This window comes from Protopterus annectens, chromosome 8.part1 (assembly GCF_019279795.1).
Source record: "Protopterus annectens isolate FY-2018-M chromosome 8.part1, PAN1.0, whole genome shotgun sequence".
Classification (NCBI taxonomy): Eukaryota; Metazoa; Chordata; order Ceratodontiformes; family Protopteridae; genus Protopterus; species Protopterus annectens.
Genome location: NC_056742.1, coordinates 446,115,236 through 446,131,236, shown reverse-complemented (window position 1 = coordinate 446,131,236; position 16,001 = coordinate 446,115,236). Strand labels below are relative to the sequence as shown.

Below are 16,001 nucleotides of genomic sequence, written 5' to 3'. Positions count from 1 at the left end.
TAAAATCAGATCCCAAAAAATTCTGGAATGCCATAAACCAAATACTCCATCCTGGTAGTCCTACTTCAGCTAATCCATCTCCTGACAAATCTCCCAAAGAGACTGCTAACTCCTTCAATGCCTATTTCATTCAGTCAGTAGCCACACTTTTCAGTCTTAACCTAAAATACTCCAGTAACAATGTTCCAAATTGCTTGGAACCTCCACCCACAGCCAACTCGGCAAACTCTTTTTTCCTTAAAGCAGTCATTACTGCTTACATCAAAACCCTTCTTTCCAAATTAAAACCATGCTTTGTTTCTGTTGACAGTTTCCCATCTTACTTTCTTCAGATAGCTGCTCCCTCTATTGCTTTGCCAGTATCTATTTTAATCAACCGTTCCAACTCTGAAGCTAAAGTACCTGCTATCTGGAAACAATTCTACACCATACCTATTCATAAAGGTGGCAATTCCACAGAACTTTCAAACTTCAGACCAATAGCTATCCTCTCCCCTCTGCCTAAAGTCTTAGAAAAATGTATACATACACAAGTAATGCATTATCTTATACACGGCACACTCCTCACTCCCACTCAGCATGGTTTCCAGCCCAAACATAGTACCACTACAGCTCTACTTTCCTTTCTCAACAGCATTTCAATAGCGAGAGATAATCATAAACATCTCATGGTTATTCCTTGACCTCTCAAAGCCTTTGACACTGACTCATATCTTCTGCTACTGAATAAACTCTCTGATCTCAACTTCTCTACTACAACAATAGCATGGTTCTCCAGCTATCTCACTGACCAACAGCAGTCAGTAAGATGGCACTCCTCACTATCATCTCCCCTTCCGGTGAAAATGGGTGTTCCCCAAGGATCCATCCTTGGACCACTACTTTTCAATATCTTCACCAACTCACTCTACTCCTCTTGTCCACAATCCTCATTAGTCCAATATGCAGACGACTCCACAGTTATCACCACTGCTAACTCACCCTCTGAACTTCTAACAGCTACCCAGTCTTCTTTCAACTCTGTTGAAACCTGGCTCACCAATAATCAGCTCATCCTTAATCCCAAAAAAAACAAACTCTTTCTCCCCAAAACTGTTACTCATATCAAATCTACTTTTCAAATAAAATCACTAAATCACACTCTCATAGTTGCTGACTCTAGTACTAAACTCCTTGGTAACCATTGATGATCAGCTAAAATTCGACCTCCATATAAATAACTGTATCAGGAAACCTCATCAAAAACTAGGACTTCTCTACAGAAAGAAAAAATTCCTAACCTCTCAGTCTAGAACCACAATCACACATGCTTATCTTTTGCCATGCCTAACATACTGCTCCCAAATACTCACAAATCTTAATTCCACCTTACTTAGCAAACTCAAATCAACCTATCACAAAATAGCCAGATTTGCTGCACAACAAACCTACAAATCTCACCACTGTATCTCCCTCAAACATCTAAACTGGCTCAAACTACCACATCTCCTACTCCTCTCTCAGCTCCAAATTATACACTCCATTATTTATTCAGCATCCTACTGACCAGCACTAGGCACCATAATCTCCCACTATATCCCATCCAGACTACTCAGAAGCTCCACCCAAGACCTTTTACAAATCTACAAGCCCAAGTCCAAAATAGGAGCAATTACATACAGCTACCATCCCTCTGTTGCTTGGAACAAACTCCCACTTTCACATCCTAAAGTATTCAAACTAGCCACTAAACAGTACTTAAAAACTCATTGGATTTGTACCTCTTCTCAGCCTCCTTGAATATACCTTCACTAAATAACAAACCTAACTTCCTCTGTCTTACCCTCATCTCTTCTCCTCTATACCAAAACTTTTACAACTTAAACTAGTCTACTTCATCATTTTTTACCTAACACTATCTCCTTTCCTTCTGCTGCAGTATTCTTCATAACATTTTCATAGATAATTGTAACTGCATACATATGATAACTGTTCTGCAAGTTTTATTATGAATGATTATAATGTTAACTGTGTTTGTAATATTATTTTTATTTAATATTTTTTGTAACTATGCTTTGGAGCTTTTCTCCCCGGGCCTCTACTAAAAAAGGGCTTTTGCTCAGTCAGACAATCTCAGTTAACAAATGTAAAATAAAATAAAATAATAAATAAATATATAAATATGACACAAAAATTGTGTAACATCCCTATTAATTTTGTTTATTGAATAACATAAGCTGTAACTACGTTCAGGCCAATAAAAAAAGAAAAAGTAGATGATTCAAGATTAAATACATAAAACCACGTAATCAAACATTTTGATAATCCCATTGGTAAACATTAAGTGATATACACTTCTAATCTGACAGACAAATAACGTTCAGATTATCTCTCATATCTACCAACAAGTTCATAGGTTCATAGGTTGGTACTAGGCTATCAGCCCTAAGGGCCTATACAAGCCTAGCCATAACAATTCCCTGGCTATTTCTTCCCAGAATATTTACTTCCCTGGACCCCTGTCTAGCAGGGCAACTGACGTGATCTCCGGGGTGAATTTCCTATCTCCCATCCAATCGTCAAGGTTCCTTTTGAAGAGGGCCAACGAGGCGCTCTGCTTGACATGTATGGGCAGTCTATTCCAGAGTATGGGGAGTCTCTGGGTCAGGAACCTATCCCTCCAGCATGTTTTGTTCATTGTGATGACAAGGTTTAGATCCCTGGAAAGTGTGGCTCTGAGGGATTGGGATTTCTTTAAGTGGAGCATGTCCAACAGCTCATGGCCTTGTATGTTAAGCAGAGATCACCTCTGAGTAGACGATATGCCACAGAGTATAGCTGGAGTTTTTTTAGATGGTCAGCATAGGCCAGCTGTTTTAGGCCTGTGATTCTTTTAGTGAGGTATTTCTGTGGCCTTTCCAGCTGTTGCAGATGTCTTGTGAGGTACATACCAAATAGGGTGTTGTACTCTATAATGGGTCTAATGAGGGATGCATACAGTGGGACAATGACCTCCTTTTTTCTGGATGAAAAGCCCTTAGTGATGAGGTGTGCCACATAGAAGGATTTCCTGACTGTTGTGGCGATGTGGTTATCGAAGGTGAGATCACTGTCCACCTGTGTCCCTAAGTCTCTCATCACACTTTCAGTGTTTAATGTACTGCCACCTATGTGGTAATTCATGGGTACATGGTTTTTCCCAAAGGGGATAACTATACATTTCTTGGCATTAAGCTTCAGCCCATGGCTCTGGCACCAACCATCTGTTTCTGTAAGGCCCTTTTAAAGAATATCCACATCATTTGGGGATTCAATAATGGCTCCCAATTTGCAGTCATCTGGGAACTTTGTTAGCCAGAGTCCCTTAGTGTTGGCCTGCACTTCAGAGAAGTAGATGCCAAACAAAAGCGGTCCCAGGACTGAAACCTGAGGTACTCCACTTGTCACTTGTCTGGAGCTGGATTTGGAGTCGGCTACTTTTATAGTCTGAGTTCTGTCAGTAAGCCAGTTGGCAACCCATCAAGTGACATAGGGATTTATGCCCAGCTTAGTAAGTTTATCTATGATTCCAGAGTTAGGGATGGTGTCAAAGGCCTTGGCAAGGTCCAGATAGGCTGTGTGGACCGCCTTACCCTTGTCCACAGCTCTGGGGACTGATTCGAAGATGTCAATCAGGTTCAGCAGACAAGATCGGCCCTTCACGAACCCAAACTGGGTGGGGTCCAGTGTTTGAAGGTTGCCAGTGTCTTTGTTTATAAGTTCCATGATAATGCATTCCATGCTCTTGCAGATCAGGCTCATCAGACTGATGGGATGGTAGTTCCTGGGATCCAAGGTGGGTCCCCCCTTGTGGAGTGGGATAACTGTAGCTGTGCGCCACTCAGTGGGCATGAAGCGTGAGGTGAGGCTATGATTAAACATGACACTTAGGTGAGGTGCCAGTTCATTTTGTAGTTCATGTAGTACACAGCCCGGGATGTCATCTGGTCCCATGGATGCTGTATTCTTAGCATTGTAGAATGCAGTTTCTACCTGTGTGGCCATGATTACCAGATTTGGCAATCTTTTGGTATTGAGATGGGCCCTTTAGGGGGTGAGAGAGGGGTGAAGTTGGCACTAAATCAATCTGCCAGGATATTGGCAATATCCTTGGATCAGTATATTTAATGCCATTCTGTTGTAGGTCAGAGCATATCTGAGCATTGCCATTTAGATTCTTGACATAACTATAGAATGCCTTGTGGTTGTCTTTGGAATCTTTGCCAATTTTATTTTTGTAACTAGCTTTGGAGGATTTTATGAGGGGATCTCAGCTTCTTATTGAGGCTGGTAATGGAGTATTTTTGCAACCTGGGATTTTCATCTTTTCTGCAACAGTTTCTTTCTTCTGTTATATAGTTTGTTTATGGCAGGGGACCATCAGATTGGCTTCCTTTTTTTGGAGGAGAGCATCTTGGTTCTATTTGGAATGGCACAATTCATGCAAGGGTGGATGTGTTCATACAGTGCCTTAGTGTAGGATTCAGCAGTCGAACATTCAGCTCCCATCTGCATGGGTGTCATGAGGTTTGTCACTTCAGACTTGAATAGCATGAAGTTGGCTTTGGAGAAGTTTTTTATGAAGGTTTCCTTACTGGGGAGTGGGGGTGGGATGTGGATGTCAAAGGTGGTTTGCTTATGGTCAGACCTGACCAATGAGGGGGTGACTACTGGTGTGGAGCATCTATCTCCCATGTTGGTAATGGCCAGGTCTAGGATATTGGAGCCCCTGGTGGGACAATGGATTAGTTGATCCATGGCGTTGGAATTTATGAATTCCAAGAACCGTTGGGAAAAGGTGTTGGTACCCAAGTAGTTTCCCAGTTAATGGCAGGATAGTTGAAATCACCCAGTATTAGGATGTTTGGTTGTATCTTAATATTTTCCAGTATGTTTAGAAAGGTGTAGTGAGAATCTTGGGGCATGGTGGGGGATCTGTAGCAAGCTATAATTTGGATTGCAGTCTTACCTAGTGTTAGTTGCACCTGGAGAATTTCAGATGCATTGTGTCACTCTCCGAGCTCTAATTTGAATTTTCTGGAAATATATTGACTTCAAATAAAAGTAACATTTGTTTAAGTTAATGTCATATATTATTTAATATTAAATGTAACCAAAGTATGGAAATTGTATATCTTCTCAAATGTAGTTTTTAACTCTTTTACAAGTAATGTACTTTTCGTAATATGTCTTAAACCTTGGTTAAAACCAATTTTTGTCATACAAACAATCATTCTATGAACAGGTGATATTTCCATAAGTTCTAATTTCTAAATACAAATTTAAAATATGTTGTGCAAAAGTATAACAACTCTATGAGTTTGTCTGCAATTCATTTTTTTATACTAATGCTTCTTATATATCTTATGCATGAAACATCAGCAGTTCTACTAAAAATGAATACCATTTATGTACAAGTATGTTAAAACAATTCATTTGTTTCTGTTTATAATACATGTATGATCCAGTAGAGTTGTATTTATAATACAATATTAATCCATGTTTTGCAATACAACTTTCAGTAAAATGGACATATTAAGATATGGTTTTATTCTCCTTTTTATTCCCTGTTTTCTCCTCTTGCCAGATGTGAGATCATAGCAAGTATTCATATTCGAATATATATATATATATATATATTTTTTTTTTTTTTTACTCAATATATATTCATATTCTTAAGATATTTATTTGGATAGTACCATAGGAATATTACTTTAGTGACAGAATTAACCAAATTAAAAGATCCATTTAGTGTTTACAACTATCTGAAGGCACTAACTTTACTGCATTTCTCTTGTCTATGACCTTTTCCCCCTATGAACTATGTGAGTTGTTAGAAAGTTATTATAACATTAGTTTTATATGTGTGCTTTGACAAAGTATTTATTATGTGTTTGTTAACATCATTTGAATGATATTTCTGAGTCATTCATAATGTCTGGCTACTATTCTGGACTCAAATTTAGTACATATTTCTTCTTTACAGAAATATTTTCCATCTTTCCCCATTATTTAATATGTCCAGTGAAATTTGGGCATTTTCCAAGTCATGGTAGTTTCAATGTCATTGCTGATAAATTGGAGTTAAAAGTTATATGAACTGGCACCCTGTTGCCTCCTTCTTGTATTGTCCTTATTTCACAAATTCACTTATTAATATAAACAAAGTAGCTCTGTCAGTCTTTTGCAATGTATGTTTCCATTATATGATTTCTTTATTTTTTATTTTGTAATTTCCAGTGTTTGTTGTTACTTTAAGCATACATACAGTTCCTGTGTGATGTAGATAATGTTTTTCCCTTATCTGATTTATTAACTTGAGTGTTTAATTAATTATGCATATAGGAGTTCATATATTAGTAGGCTATCTTCCCATCTGAATTTATTTAAAAGTGGTTTATACCACCTTAAGAACCCCTACTTTATTGAGGAATTAAGTAAAGGGAGAGACTGATTGAGTGCATTAATATGTGTTTCTTGTACTTGAGTGTGATGATCTTTGCTTCCCCTATGAAGTGATTTCATGTCTGTTTTCTCTTTGTTTATGAGGATTTCATTGAAGAAAACATCACTATCTCTGCTATGTCTCAATTTTCTATATATCTAGTAGTCTCCCATATGCCTAGTTAGTTGAAGTCAGGGTACAAGGGAACCATAGCTCTCATTTCTAAGTCCTGACACATTCCGCCCCTTCTGGAAAGCTATGTGTCCTGTACTAGGCTATCCTGCAATAACATTAGTGAGATAGCCCCCTCCTTCCTTACTGCAGATGATACAGTGTCCTCATAGGTATGCAAACACTTCCATTCAAAAGTTATCAAAGCGTAGTCTCTCCAGGCTTCTCGGTATCTATCTGATCATTTATTTCTCTTTTTTTCTTCAAACAGATAAGCCTTGAGCACCCACCAGCACAGGAATCAGCTTAGCAAATCGCCGTTCACAATCAAAGTTATTTCTAATGGGATCTGATCTGTGGTGCTATTCTCCACCCACCTTATGGACTCTAGTCATTCAAAATTAGCAGGAAATTGCAGTCAAGTATGAACATCTTTTGCATACTGCGAGAAAGTATATAATACAGTAGCCAACATCTTCTATAATATGTCTTGCAGTGATTTGACGTTATATTAAGTGTCAGTTCGTCTGTTTATATTTGAAGGTGACATTTATCACCTCAAAAGTTCCTTCATTTGCTGAGGAAGTGTGAAAAAGGAAGGGGAAAGTACGTGTGTGCATTGATACGCTTTCTTATGCTTATCTACGGTTACTTTTGCTCCTTCTATAGACTGGTATCTTAATTGCTATCTTGACTTGATTAGAGAAGCATACATAGGTAAGGTTTTGTAACAATTTATATTTTAGTTGTATCATGTACTTTAATGGGTTTCTAGATGCCAAGATAATACAAGCGATACATGGGTTAGTCATGGCTTTCACTTCCTGTCTCAGTATGCGCCCCGCACTTCCTGAAATGCTGCACGTTCTTTTGTGTAATACTTCGGATGGATGTATACGGAAAGTGGTCTTTTCTTTTTGACCGTCAAAAAATTAATGTTCGTGCTGGCACGCGGATACTGTCAGTCAAAAAGTTGTTCATGTATGGCTCCTTGGCTTCTCTAAACCCTTCAGTGTATAACTGAACACATTTTTCTCTCTCTCTTTTTTTTTTTAACAGAGCAGCCATTAGTTTTAACTAATTCAAATACAATTGGTGTGTTAATACTCCAAGCAAAGCCAGATTCAAAGGGACCCTTTCTACATTATTATGTACTATTTGATCAGATATACTGATCAATCAGGGTCATTATGAAAATGCAGTTACTCGTATATGTTTTTCACAAATTCCTGAATAATCTACAATATGTTAGTCAATGTTTTCTGTATATTACTTGTCACTGGATTAATGCTATGTTAATTAACTGACATTTCACTTAAGGTATTATAATCTTATTTCATTAGCATAAGTAGAGTTGTCCTATATTAAATATTCATTTATAAAGGTCAGTGGAAAAAAGTTCTATAATGTATTATACAAAATGAATAAGTTAAAGTACATACTTTTTGGTTGCTTGAATATGAAGATTATATCTTAGCTGAAGATTTGAGAGATTTGAAGGTTTCTGTGGTTTTAAGTTTAGTTCTTAGTTTCTTTTTCCTCACATCAGTCCAAGTGTTTTTTTCAGGATAGCTTTTCAAGGTGGTAGTCCATTCCTTCTGGAATTATGATAATATTGTTATTTTTGATGAAGGAAGATGTTTCCTCGTAGTTGTTGAAGGTCCTCATATCATTTGAATACAAAATTCTGATTTTTGAAGGATAGACAAGTTGTGGTTTTATTTTATTTTGTTTGAGGAGTTTCACCAATGCCCAGGTTTTTTCCTTAGTTATAGCACTCTTGCAGAGTAGTCATTGTCAAATCTTATTTCACTTTGTTTGTATGTTAAGGGACTTTTTCTCCAAGCTGATTTTAGTACAAGTTCTTAGTCCAGACATGACAGAAATTTTACTACAATTGATCTTGGAGGAGCTTTAGATGAAGAGGGTATTTGTTTTCCTATGGCTCTGTGCGCTCTCTCTGTACCATTTGAAAGTCCCTCCTTTAGGTCTAGTACTTCAGGTAGCAGGAATTTAAGAATGCAATGATGTCCTCACCTTCAGATTTCTCTGGGAGACCAGAAATTCTTATATTTGTTCTCCTTTCCCTGTTCTCCAGATCATCCATTTTGTTGATTAACCAGTTATTCTGATGTGGTATGAATTCAGTCTGATTTTTCTCTTCCTTGAGTCTCCCATCTATGTCATTCAGTGAAGTTTCCATGTCTAATATTTTAGTTTGTTGTTGCTGTAGTGTTTCCTTGAGAACATCAGTTTGTTTTGACAGTTTTCTTTGAGGTTTTCCAGATTGTCTGCAAATCTATCCATTTTCAAGGACAGCTCATGTAGTGTGGAAGACATTAGTTGGATTTTCTGCTTCAAAGTAGTTTCCAAGTGAGAGTTCTTTTAGCTGGCCATTTCCATACAGTTGAAATAATCTCCATATTATTTTGACAGGGAAATCTCAACAGAATTTCTTAAAATTTGGTGAGATTGTAGTTTGAAATTTCCTTGATGAGGTTTTTCTATTTTTATTTGAAAAAGTAGATTGTTTCCTGTTTTCTAGCATAGATTTGTGGAGCTCTAATAAGATGCTGCTATCAGCTGGCCATGTAGGCTCCGCTCCCTGATAGGCGAAATGCTTGGTTACACTCAGGGTGTTCCACAGGGCACTGTTCTAGGCTCTTGTGTGTTTAGATTGCATCTTTCAGATGTATCTTTTTTTTTTCATCTGAGGTGTTTTGCAGTCTATATGCAAAGGATTTTAAACTGAGTAACCTGATTAGAACTGATTACATGTGTTACAGATAGGGCATGTCTGCAAAAGAATTTGACTAAATTGACCATTTGGGCACATGAGAATAATACACTCAGGAATACATCAAAAACTAAGCATGTGAGATTTGGGAGACATAAACTGAAAGGTGAATATTTAATACAGCACACAGTGGTTGAAACTGTAGATTCAATTAAGGACCTGGGTATATGGGTAGATCCAGCTTTGAGGTCTTTTCTAATCATATCAACCTATTGGTTAATGATAGTTATAGAATTATAGGTTTTATAAAAAGAGTAATAAAATCTAGGAAATCAGAAATGATGAAGTCATTGCTTGTTAGAATCCGCCACATAACGCAAGCACTCAGGTCTCTCAACAGCAGGTACAAATATGACTCAGTCATTGTCCACGCTGGTGTAAACGACCTGAGACGTACCTCCTTGGACTACATGAAAAGAGACATTGAGGAGCTCTCTGATTATGTAGCCCAGGCAGGTATGACCCTGACCTTGAGCAGTATCCTACCTTCACCAAGAATGATGCCACAATACAGAGATAAGATGATCAGCTTTAACAATTGGCTTAAACACTGGTGTCATTCAAAGGGGATCCAGTGTCTGTCTGCCTGGGATGACATGCTGGACAAGCCACGCTGCTTCGCAAGGGACGGCTTGCACCTGTCACCCCTGGGATTCCGGATATTGGCAAAGGCTCTTGCCACCCCCATAGTGCCTTTTTTAGGCAAGGCTCAAATTCTAAACCTCCCACCCTAGAACACAAAAAAGCAAAACTAAGGGTAATGCTGCTCAATGCCAGAAGTCTAAATCTCAAAATGCACGCACTCGAGGCCCTTCTCAGTATGGAGAACATCGATGTCTGTGCTGTGACAGAAACCTGGTTCAAGGCTCCTGAGAGCACCCCAGCGCTATCAGGTTTTACCTCATATCATGCGTTCCGGCCCCAAAATCCGGACAATACCAAGAAAGGAGGGGTATCCATATTCATCAAGGACACCCACACCTCAAGACTGGTGGCAACGCACGATGCATCGGAGACCATCCAGGTGCAATTAACCATAGGCAAGACTGCTCTGCAAATTGTAGCATGTTACAGGCCACCCTCACAAACTCAGGAACCTCACATGGCCTTCCTGAAAACACTAGAGGGGATAAATGTATCACCAAACACCATCATACTAGGTGACTTCAATTACCCTAATATAGACTGGGAACACTACTCAAGCCCAAACACCCTAGCCCAAAAGTTCCTGGAATTCATAAACTCAAATGCCATGGAACAACTAGTCACCATCCCCACAAGAGGAGATAACATACTTGATCTCATTATCACGAACATGGGAGCACAATGTTCAACACCGGAGGTGTACCCCTCACTGGTGAGATCAGATCACAAACTAATCTCGCTGGAGGTCCTCATCCCACCCCCACCTGAAATAAAAAAGACCACAGTAAAGAACTTCTCAAAAGCCGACTTCACACTTCTAAAGACTAGTGTGGTCTCCTTTAAGGCCCCCGAGCCGGCGGAAAACAGTACTCAAGCCGCTGTATCACTTACAAAAGCCTTCTACCAGCACCTGCAGGACTGCATGGATAAGGCAATCCCAAGCAAAACAAAGACTCTTTGTACCAAAGGCAAGCGTCCAGTCTGGTGGACCCCAGCCATAAACAAACTCTACAACAAAAGGAGGAAGCTACTACAAGATAGAGCAAAATCCTTAAAAGGTAAGACACCCTTGATCACTATAAGTAAAAAACTAAGAGCTCTCATAAAATCATCCAAAGCAAATTTCGAGAGAAAAATAGCTAAAGACTCAAAAGACAATCATAAGGCCTTCTTTAGCTATGTTAGAAACCTGGGAGGAAACTCCCAGATATGCTCAGAGCTAGTTCAAAATGATGTGAAGATTACTGATCCTACAGACATTGCCAACATACTGGCTGACAGGTTCAGTGCAAACTTCTCCCTCCCCAAAAGGAGAGATATCTATACCAAACGATTGCAGCCCCCAAACATCTCCAGCGCCCAAGTGAGAACTGCTCTCTCCAAAGCAAAATACACAGCATCCATGGGACCTGATGGTGTCCCCGGCTGTGTGCTCCACGAACTCAATGAGGAATTAAACCCACAGCTAGGACAGCTGTTTAATCAAAGTCTTACCTCTGGATACGCACTCCAGGAGTGGCACTGCAACTGTGGTCCCACTTCACAAAGGCGGTGCCTCCACCGACCCTTGAAATTACCGGCCCATTAGCTTGACAAGCCTTATCTGCAAAGCCATGGAGAGGATCATAATGGACCTCATAAATAAAGACATAGGGAATTTGCAGACTTTGGATCAAACCCAGTTTGGCTTTGTCAAAGGCAGATCATGCCTTTTAAACTTGGTTGACTTTTTCGAAACAGTCACCAAAGCCATTGATGAGGGAAAGGCAGTCCATACAGCCTACCTCGATCTGGCTAAGGCCTTCGATACAATACCCCACTCGGGTATCATTGAAAAACTCATCAGCTTAAATGTCAACCCATACATCACAAGATGGGTTGCAAACTGGCTGAGTGACAGAACCCACAGGGTCAGAGTTGCTGGCGCCATGTCAGACTCAAAGCCTGTCACAAGTGGTGTCCCACAGGGCTCAGTCCTGGGCCCACTCTTGTTTGGCATCTACTTTTCCAAGTACAAGCAAACACAGCAGGGTTATGGCTCACTAAGTTTGCAGATGACTGCAAACTGGGCCATAGTAGAAAACACATCTGACACAGATATCCTTCAGAAGGGTCTCACAGAAACGGATAACTGGTGCCAGAGCCACGGCCTAAAGTTAAATGCCAAAAAATGCATAGTCATACCCTTCAGGAAAAACAAGGTTACCCCTAGCTACCAAATAGGTGGCAATCCACTGAGCACAGAAGAAGATATCAGGGACCTGGGGACCCAGGTTGATAGTAGTCTGTCATTCGACACCCATGTAGCTAAAGTAGTTAGGAAGACCTTCTACATTGCCCACCTTATCATGAAGGGATTCTCATCTAGATCAAGGGAGGTCATAGTCTCCCTTTACTCATCACTCATCAGACCAATGATTGAGTACAATGCCCCATTCGGAATGTATCTGACCCGACACTTGCAGCAGCTGGAGAGGCCACAAAAGTTCCTCACCAAAAGGATAAAGGGTCTCAAAAATCTGTCCTATGCTGCCCGACTGAAAGAACTCCAGCTCTATTCAGTCGCCACGCTTGCTCAGAGGTGACCTTTGCCTAACATACAAGGCCATGTCAAACCCAGATTTGATGAATATGCTTCACCTCAAAAATCTAGATCCATCAGAGCCACAAGGGCGGGAGACTTAAACCTCGACACGGCTATTAATAGGACGTGCTGGAGGGATAGATTCATCACCCAAAGACTCCCTATGCTGTGGAACAAAATCCCGGTACATGTGAGGCAGAGCACCTCGCTGGCCTTGTTCAAGAGAAATCTTGACCAATGGATGGGAGATCGCAGATATACCCCAGGGATTACCTCAGTGTCACTGCTCGACAGAGGCACAGCAAAATAATGGGTATAGTTCCCCATACTAAAGGGGTGGCGTAAGCCACAAAACGATGGGCTAGGCTTGCAAATGCCCTCGGGCAGATAGCCTAGTATGAACCTATGAACCTATGAACCTATTAGACCCAAACTTAAGTATGGAATAACAATATGGAAATCTTATGAGATAACAAGCATGAGTAAACTGGAAAGAGTACAGTGGAAAAATACCAAGGGCATCCATGGACGTGAACATTTAAGTTATTATGAAGAACTAAAATATCTGAACTTGTACAGTGTCTTTTATAGATATTTAAGAGGAGATCTTATTCAGGCATATCTGGGAGTGTTTGGGGTCATCTAAAAGGAGTAGAGAATCACCAGTCAACCCAGTTAGAAGATTTTATAGGGATGAGACGTTTACTAATTAAAACCCTGAGAGAGCAGCTGACACATGAAATAGACTACCAGTTTACATTAAAACAAGCACAAGTTTAGATATTTTTATGAATAGCCTGGACACTTATAATAGGAATGAGTGTTTTAGTATACTTGTAGGCTAGAAGGGCATTAATGCCCATGCTTGAAATAATTTTATGTATGTATGTGTTTTGTAACAACAGCTTCTGTTCTAGATTCCAATAAAAACTCTACCAGAACAGATCTTGGGCTTAGGACTCGCCAGCCCTTTCTCTTTGTCTATATTCTGATATCAATCCCTAGTAGGAAAGGCAGCCTATAACCTGCAGTCCAAATGTCTTCTTGGCCTCATCCCACTTTATTACCTTTTCCAATAACACTTTGTTTATTATCAGTTTAACTGTGCTGTACTATATCCTATTCTGTTATATCACATGAATTTCTATGAATAGGTTCATAGATTAGTACTAGGCTAACTGCCCTTGCAAGCCATTTTAAGCCTAGCCAATTATCCCTTGTGAGACTCAAACCCTGCACCTTGTGTTTGTAAGGCAAACACCTTAACCATTAGGCCACCCTCCCAAAGCCCTCATACAATAGGTGAAATGTGCGATCACCTGTCCAGTCATCCAGAATGGTTTTAAAGGCCACCAGGGACTACTCTGATGTTTAAGCACAGCTATTTCAAAAGTGGGGAATATATTTTGTTAGGTAGATGTTGCTCCATCTTATGGTGTTGATATAGTAGCAAGGGTGGACGTTTACTTTACCACTGCTTCCATTAAAATTAAGACATTCAAAGAGTATTGGTCATTCACAGCATCACTCAAGATCACCCCTCAAGAACTGTATCAGACTGAGTGGAGATGTAAGGTTTTTAATCTGTCACAATAGCTAAGGGTACTAAGACTTGAGATCATTCTGGAAAGGATATGGCAACATTTCAAGAATTTTAGGTATTTCTCAGGGTATGTGCCAAAGAGGGACACTCTGTTCAATCCGTGCCTAATTAGGGAGGATTAAAGTGGGACTATAACTTCTTTTGACCTTGAGACAATACCACAAAGACTAATCTGTGAAAAGCAGAAGGATTTTTTTTAAATACCATAGAAACACAGTACTCAAAAAAAGTGTCTGTTATCAACAATGGTTCCCAAATCCCTGATGACTGTCAGACTTAAGAGGAACATTTTCTATAATATAAGTAAAAGTAATGCTAGTGCCAAAGGAAGATATGCTGCATTCTTGGCATTATATGTAAGCTTATGAGTAATACACCAAACATGAGATTGGCTCAGTTCTTCCTGGAGAATTCTTGTACTAGAATGGGATTTTGTAAATCCCTCCAGTCTGCAATCATTAGCCTTCGAATTACGGTTTCTTTCAGATAGCCAGTTACCTATCCAATGAACTATGTACGAGTTATCATGGAGTTTGAAGTATTTGTCAATAATCCTTGCATGGCGGGTACTGTAAAAGGCCTTTGCAAGGTCCCATTATGCAACATGGGCTGTACACCCCTTATCTCTGGCTTATTTAGGGCTGTGCACCCCTTATCTCTGGCTTATTTAGGGCTGTACACCCCTTATATCTGGCTTATTTAGGGCTGTACACCCCTTATCTCTGGCTTATTTAGGGCTGTACACCCCTTATCTCTGGCTTATTTAGGGCTGTACACCCCTTATCTCTGGCTTATTTAGGGCTGTACACCCCTTATCTCTGGCTTATTTAGGGCTGTACACTCCTTATCTGTGGCCTCATTAACACTTTCAAAAATTCAGATGAGTAGGGCAGACATAATGTACCTTTCACAAAGCCAGACTGTTTTGCATCCAGGAGTATAAGGTTATCAGTGTTGTTGTTTATTAATTCAATTATTCTGGAGGAATTCTACTTATTTGTTTATTTAACTGCATAGACTAAAAAATGTGTGAACTGTTACGCTAACACTCCATTACTCTACTCCAAGGTATGTTTGGCTGAACTATTAATTAGCATGCAGTCATTTCAGAAATTACCCTTAGCCTTGGAATGAAATATTTGCCTTTGCCAGAATGTACCATGCATTTTCCCCTGAATCTACACTTTTTGAAAAAGTAGGTATTTGCCTCCTTTCTCCTATGTGACCTCACAGTAAGTTAAATGGGGGGGGGGGTGAATCCATCTCAAATGGCATTTAGAGGTTTTCCCTCAAGTGAGCAAGAACTACTTTCCATAAAATGCAATTTCAAGGAAACTACACTTTGGGAAAACTGCATTGCAGCAAATGCAGAAATCCCCTTGGAAGTATAGAAAAAGAATCCAAGTGGCATGATAAAATGACTATGATTTTTTTTTTTCAAAAAAAAATGCCAGAGTTGCATAAGATGATTTTTTTTCCAAAAAAAAAAAAAAAAAAGCTAGAGTTGTATAAAGTAGTAGGAGTACAGAGTCACTCCTGTCTGTACAAATGATACGGGGGGCGGAGTCTTAACTATTAAAACATGTTATAGCAACTTTTTTCTAACAGTATTTTTATTTTGAAGTCACACTTTATTTTCTGAAGTTTGGAGATTCACAATTTCAGTTTTCACTCTTCTGACAGGCTGACAGAGAGTCAAAAACTATAGATGCAGGCATTACATGCATTAAATAATCTG

General features: G+C 39.5%; 1 protein-coding gene across 2 annotated transcripts in view; it reads right to left on the bottom strand.

Moving 5' to 3' along the window:
- Positions 1-16,001, bottom strand: part of SLC6A2 (solute carrier family 6 member 2) — a 1,697,790-nt gene that overhangs the window by 805,281 nt on the left and 876,508 nt on the right. The gene's annotated exons all lie outside the window — the stretch shown is intronic.